The sequence below is a fragment of the Streptopelia decaocto genome (genome assembly GCF_964273445.1).
Source record: "Streptopelia decaocto genome assembly, chromosome: 7".
Classification (NCBI taxonomy): Eukaryota; Metazoa; Chordata; class Aves; order Columbiformes; family Columbidae; genus Streptopelia; species Streptopelia decaocto.
In genome coordinates, this window is record NC_138661.1 from 67,685,424 (window position 1) to 67,691,428 (window position 6,005).

The 6,005-nt window shown below is 57.2% G+C and overlaps 1 protein-coding gene across 1 annotated transcript in view; it reads right to left on the reverse strand.

Annotated features, from left to right (window-relative positions):
* Positions 1–2,943, reverse strand: part of EPS8L2 (EPS8 signaling adaptor L2) — a 44,758-nt gene extending 41,815 nt beyond the window's left edge. Inside the window, exon 1 of the mRNA XM_082059410.1 lies at positions 2,697–2,943. The gene's annotated coding sequence lies outside the window, so the exon portion shown is untranslated. The remainder of the gene's footprint in view (positions 1–2,696) is intronic.
* Positions 2,944–6,005: the final 3,062 nt, after the last annotated feature.

Below are 6,005 nucleotides of genomic sequence, written 5' to 3' on the forward strand. Positions count from 1 at the left end.
GGGTTTCTGGAGGTACCACCCTCCCCTCCCTCTGAGTGGGAGGCTCGGGTGGGGATTTTTCTGGGCAGCTGCTGAACCGTGGCCAAAGCGGGTGGCTCAGGAGGCCGTGCACGCCTGCTGCTCCAGGCAGACCCTGCTCCTCATAGAGCTTTGCCAACCTGCAGGAAACCGTCTCAGTCACTCCGGGAAGTCTGGGCCCTTTCCCTGGCACTTCTGCTTGTGGGACACTAGGGAAGACTCATAAGGCTTGAGTATTTTTAGAGGGTAATTAATTTTATTGCCAATCAGATCAAACTTGTAGGCTAAAGGTTGTGCACTGCCACCTGCCCTGGAGTTGAGAGCCATTCTGCTGCCTGCTGGCAGGTAAAGAACATGTGAGGCCACACTGAGCCGCGCACGAGGAGACCCCGAGGAGTCTCAGCAAACCCGCAAACCTGGCCTGGCCTCAGCGCTGCGAGAGAGACCGCGGCATGGAAGAGGGAAAGCAAACAGTGTGACGCAGACAGCGCTCCAAACAGCACCCCGGGATCCGGCCCTCTGAGAATAACACTCCAAGGCTCCCCCACGCACTCAGGCTTTGCATCCAGACTTATTTTATATGGATGTTTCTCGAGCCCACGCAAGCCAACGCATGTATTCTCCCCGTTTCACTCCTTTCTTTGTAACCTCCTGAGTCCTTTAGCGCATCAGGGTCTCTTCTGAATCTCTTCCACTTCCAGCCTGACTCTGTTTTCCAGCACATTCAAAGCCGTCTTGTCAAGACGAGATGCTGACAAACATCTGGCAGATTTGGCCGTCGCCAGCAGGGTGTCCTGTCCTGGCCGTGCAGCGTGGTGACTGTGCAGGCTGTGCCGTGCAGACCAGGCGCCCGCATCCATCGACAGCCAGGCAGCCGGAGCCCACAAGCAGCCGCCTGCAGGAGCTGCGTCACCAGGCGCAGGGCCAGGCTTTGTCACTCCAGCTGACGGCGAGTTGTTTGCAGTCAACAAAGGTGGGCACCGAAAAGGAGTCTGTCCCTGACACAGAGCCCGGCACCCAGAAGAAGTTTCGTGTTGTGTGCCGGCCAGGCTCTCACCTCTGTCTTGGTGCCTTTGCCCACCCTCTCGTTGGGGGCAGAGGGGCAGGGAACCAAGGACTGAGATATTGTCTTGGCAAACTGCTTTATCGGACCAAGCAAGCCATGTGCGTGCATGCCAGCTGCACTTCACCGCCTTGCACAGCTTTTCCCTTCCCCAGGACTTCACCAACATCCACTTCAATGATGCCGACGCTCAACTTTTTCTCAGTGCCCGAAAACACCCCTGGTCCCTCTAAGCTCCAACATTTTATGATGAACCTGCCCTGCAGAGTGCAGTGGAGCAGATGCAGCTCCGGACTGCCTGCTGGAGGGCTGGGACCCATCCAAAAGAGCACCAGGTCCTTGGTCAGTCCGGCTTCCTAACACCACAGCAGCAGAAACCAGCAGCAGGTGTGACCCCGGCCCCGCCGCAGCGGATGGAGCTGTTGGTGTCATCCCAAACACCCGTTTGAGCCGCGGTTTTACACAGGGCGAGGCAGCAACCTTTGCCACTCGCAGGCACCTTCCCGCAGTGGATCCCGAGCCTCGTGACAGGCTTGTTTTAAAGGGCTCCCTGATTCAGTACCTGCCCTTTCTGTGTCTGAAGGAACAGTTTTTCTCCCTGATCAACTAAAAACTCAATCGCTCAACGAAATGGAGGCAGCACTGTGCCGCTGCAGGGGTCCGTGCTCCAGCCAGCCGGCATCGGCTGGGTGCTGAGCCTCTTGCTGTCATTTCTTTAACTCAGAAAAAAGTCCTTTTTAGGGGCAGATCCCACCAGAGCAGCTCGGCGCTGGAGCTCTTGGACAAACAACCACCGATGGATCCGATCTCTGTTACAGCCTTCGCTTCGTGCAGCGTTTCACAGCAGCCCAGCAGCGCAAGCGTTACTCCCCGTTGCCCTAATTACAGCAGGGCAATTACCGTATTTTACTACTGTGTTGTCTCACAATTATTTCCAGTATTTAAAAATAACGTCAGTCAAATAGTTTGTCCCTGAGCCTTGTCCTCGGTGGAGTTTGCACTGGCATTTTCCAGGCACATAAGTGAAAGGGGACAGGGGAGCCGTGCTCCGGCTCATCGGGGCAAGCGAAAGCTCCCGGAGCCCGAGCTGTCACACAGGGATGGGGGCAGCTCCCCGTGAGCCCTCCCCTGCCTGGGGAACGGGGGTGGATGCTGCCAGGGCCCCGGGCAGGGGGGTCTCACCCCGCACAGGAGCAGCTCCACCAGGTGCCCCGCGGGGAACGGCAAACTCATCTCTGTACGTGTCCCTAAAGGAGGAAACCCTGAAACTTACAAACAAACAGCTGCTTACAACTACATCTCCAGACTTCATTAGGAACAGGAAAAAAAAAAGCCCTGTTCTTGTGCCAGACGGACATTTTGCTGCCAAGAAAGTGCCACCTACTGATCAGGCCCGGCGGGGAAATGCGAGAACGGGAAGCAAACCCCGAAAACATAATGCTGGAAAAAATACCTTTTTCACCCTTAAAAGCCAAGCCAATTGTAGGCGCTGCTCGGCCAGCCCAGCCCCCTCTCCTGTCCCGCTCCCTCCGCAGCACAACCGACCAGACTTCTGACGCAGATAAATGCTGGGGGGACGGAATGTGAAGTTTTAGGCTTTGCGAAGGGGACTCACCGGTGCTGAGAAGCCGCTCTCGTCTCCCGCCGTCCCGTCGGCTCCCGTGCCTCCTCTCCCAGTTTGCCGTGCCCTCCTAGTTAAATCCTGCTGCCATTCTCCGGCAAACCAGCTCCTTCTCCCTCCCTGCACGGCGCTTTGCCTGCCCGGCCCAGAGGATGGAGAGGAGAGGGAGGCAAAGCCCACCCGGCACCCAGCCCGGGGGTCCCCGCGCTGCTGCCCTTTCGTCCTGGTGCCGCTCGCCCTGGTTGTCTGAGAGCAGGTGACAGAGGTTTCTTGGCAGAGGAGAGAGAAGGGGAGGGATGTGGAGCAGCGAGAGGTGGAGCTGGACCCGGAGCAACAGGTTACTGTATAACCAGGAGCCGGTGGCCCTGGCAAACTGGCTGCGTCCCCACAAGGTGCTGGGGGTGGCTGGGCCTTTGGTGCGAGGGCACCCAGAGCCGAGGTGCTGGCTGGGAGGGATGTGGGAAACTTCAGGTTTCTTTCACCCGTGAGCATTTGGTACCCGAGGGGTGGCGAGGGAGCGCTTGGAGCTGGGGTTTCCATCGCCGGTGAGGGAGGGGACGCGCTGCCCAACCGCCTCGTTGTGGGGGAACAAGGCAGCTTTTGTGCAGCCCGGTGCTCTCCTTGCAGCTCCGCGCTGGCTCGCAGGCTGTTTTCCTCCAGCTGTGCTCCAACCCTGACATCTGCAGCGGGGAAAGGTGAGATGGGCAGAGGGCAAAGCAGCCTCTCTCCCCAGGTCCCCGAAGCAGCGGGGTGAGGAGCGGAGCCCCCCAGGAACCCCACACCATGCACTGTGCTCCTCGGGGTTACCCGGCCACAGAGCCCCTCGCTGTGCCCCAGCTCTACCGTGAGTAGGAGGCAGCAGGGCCCGGCTGTGCCCCACATCTCGGCACCGCGCTTGAGCTTGTGCTGAACATTGTTCCCGTGCTCTATGGGAAGGGTTTCTTTAGAAACCCCAGTCTCATCTCATAGTCTCCAGGGGGAAATTTTAAAAGATGGCAAGGCCGCTCCTGAGTTTGTGTTGCGAGACTGTGAGGAGGATGTTTGGGTTGTGCTTGGGGTCTGCAGACCCTGTGTTTGGGGCCTGGAGGGACCCTGAGCTCTGGGAAAGGGTCTCTCGTGGGGGCAGACATACTGCTTTCAAGGAACAACTGGTTTCATTTGCCTCAAGACTTAACATTTTTTAAAACAATGGGATGAGCTGATTGTTAAGCTGTAAAACATTAGCTGGATATATGGGTCTTACAGACGTGGTTGTGGCAGTGTGGGATCCAGCTGGTTAGCCAGTCCTCTCCAAAAAATGGGGCTTTTGAGAGCATTTTATTGAAGTGCATGTGCATCGCAGGCCTGCCCACCACGAGTTGACCCCATGGCACATGCACGCTAGAGAGACCCCCCGTCACCAGGAGCAGCTGCAACCCCGACAGACACCGGAGGAAGAAACAGGAAAACGTTTCCACCACAGGACACAGGTCTGGAGGACGCCTGGCATCCTTCACTTGGCGCTTGGCGAGCTCCCTGCCACCGTGGTTTTCTCCGGTGCGTGCTGTGGTACGGGGGCCGGCGCTCCTCTCGCTGCCTGGCCCGTGTTCAGAGCCGCGGCGCAGGGAGCCGCCCCGGTGAGTGACTGCGGGAGGAATGTCGCCGGGCGGGCAGGGGAGAGCCCGCTCCCTGCATCACGGTTACGGTTTTGGCAGCTTGGCTTTGACAGAACGACCTCTTCCGCCATGGGAGAACGTGAACTGATCCTCGGTGTGATGCACCCGCCCAGCGCCCCGTCATCCTCCTCGCTGCGATGTCAGTGAGGTCCTGGGGAAGACGCGGTGCAGGACAAGAGGGTGACCCTGTGACATGGTGGCAGTCCCTGTACGGCCACTCTGCTGACGTGGCTCCCAGTTGTGGAACCAAGTGATGGAGTATCCTCAGCCTTGCTCCTTTGGTGATGGCTCGAAGCCCTTCAGTGCTGTGACAGGGACACTGGTCGCTGGGGGCTGCACGGCTTTGGACGGGTTTGGGTCTGTACGCTGTTTCTGCCCCCGCAGGAGCACACAAAGGCCATGGACCCATAAAGCCCTATCTTTCAGAGTATCTCCAAGTTTAAAATCCCAGGAGGGTAACTTGCCTCTCGGGATCAGCCTTTTAAATCAGGCTGGCGGCAGACACCCTGTGATGGCTTGAGAACAAAGACTTCTCCCTCGCAGAGTAAACAACACCCAAACCCAGCTCCTCAAAATATGTGTTCCTCTAAATTTTTAATGCCATTTTCATCGAACTTGCTCATCCTGTTTCAGAAGGGCTGGGCCTCATAATTAAAAGCTCCAGCAATCTTATGTCTGGCAAATGTCATCAATGGCTTCACTGTGCCGTGCTCTGCTTCTCTGAATGGGAGCGGTTTGCAGAGGAGCGCCTGGCCAGGGCAGCTCTGAGGCCAGGGCCTGGTCCGCTCTGGGTCTTTGTGCCAGCTCAGCGTGGAGAGAAGCTGTCAGGAAATCAGGGGCACCAGCAGAAATGACAATTCCCATTCAACGCCTGGAAACACCCAAGACAAAGGAGTTATCTGAAGCTTCCAGACTCTTCTTCCTTCTACATTCATCAGAGCGAAGGGCTCTCAGCAGCAGAAGGACCCCAGTGCCTGCTCATCTAATCCAAAAAAAGTTCATGGGCAATTCTGTTGTAAACTGGAAAACCGAAGCAGAGCTGTCCTGCCCTCTTGAGGGTGCCTACCCAGGCTGGTGCCAGTGAGGACTGACAGCCATCCTGGTGTCTGTGGCCAGGCTGCCAGCCACCAGGCTGTCCTCTGAAATGAGCTTAAAATGTATGTTCATTTTCGCATGTGTACGTTTACCCCGTTGCTGACTGGCAGCAAGCGTTGTCCCGCTCTTGTTTTTCATCTGGGTGATGGTCAGGGAGCAAAGGGCTCACCACGTTTTATAACGCGTATATAAGACACACGGTTTTGTAAAACCCAAGGAGGAGGCTGCTTTACTCTGCAGGCTGTCCCAGACTCATGCTGTGCTGGGGGACAGCAGAAGCGTGGCAGTCATCACCTCGTTAACACCTTCATCGAAGAACCATTTTTGAGGGCTCTTTTCGGGATCAGCCCAGGGATCTGGTTTGATGGCACAGCGTCACAACTGCTTGTAGGGCCGTAGCCGAGGGGTGGTGATCTGGATCCATGGTGGGTCCAGCACCCGGGGCAGGGACACCTTCCCTTTGTGTGGCTTTGCGTGGCTCCCGAATCCGCACCCTGGTCATGCTGATAGTTTGTATTTTGTTTGCAGAGCGCACCACAGAAGGAAGGTCAAG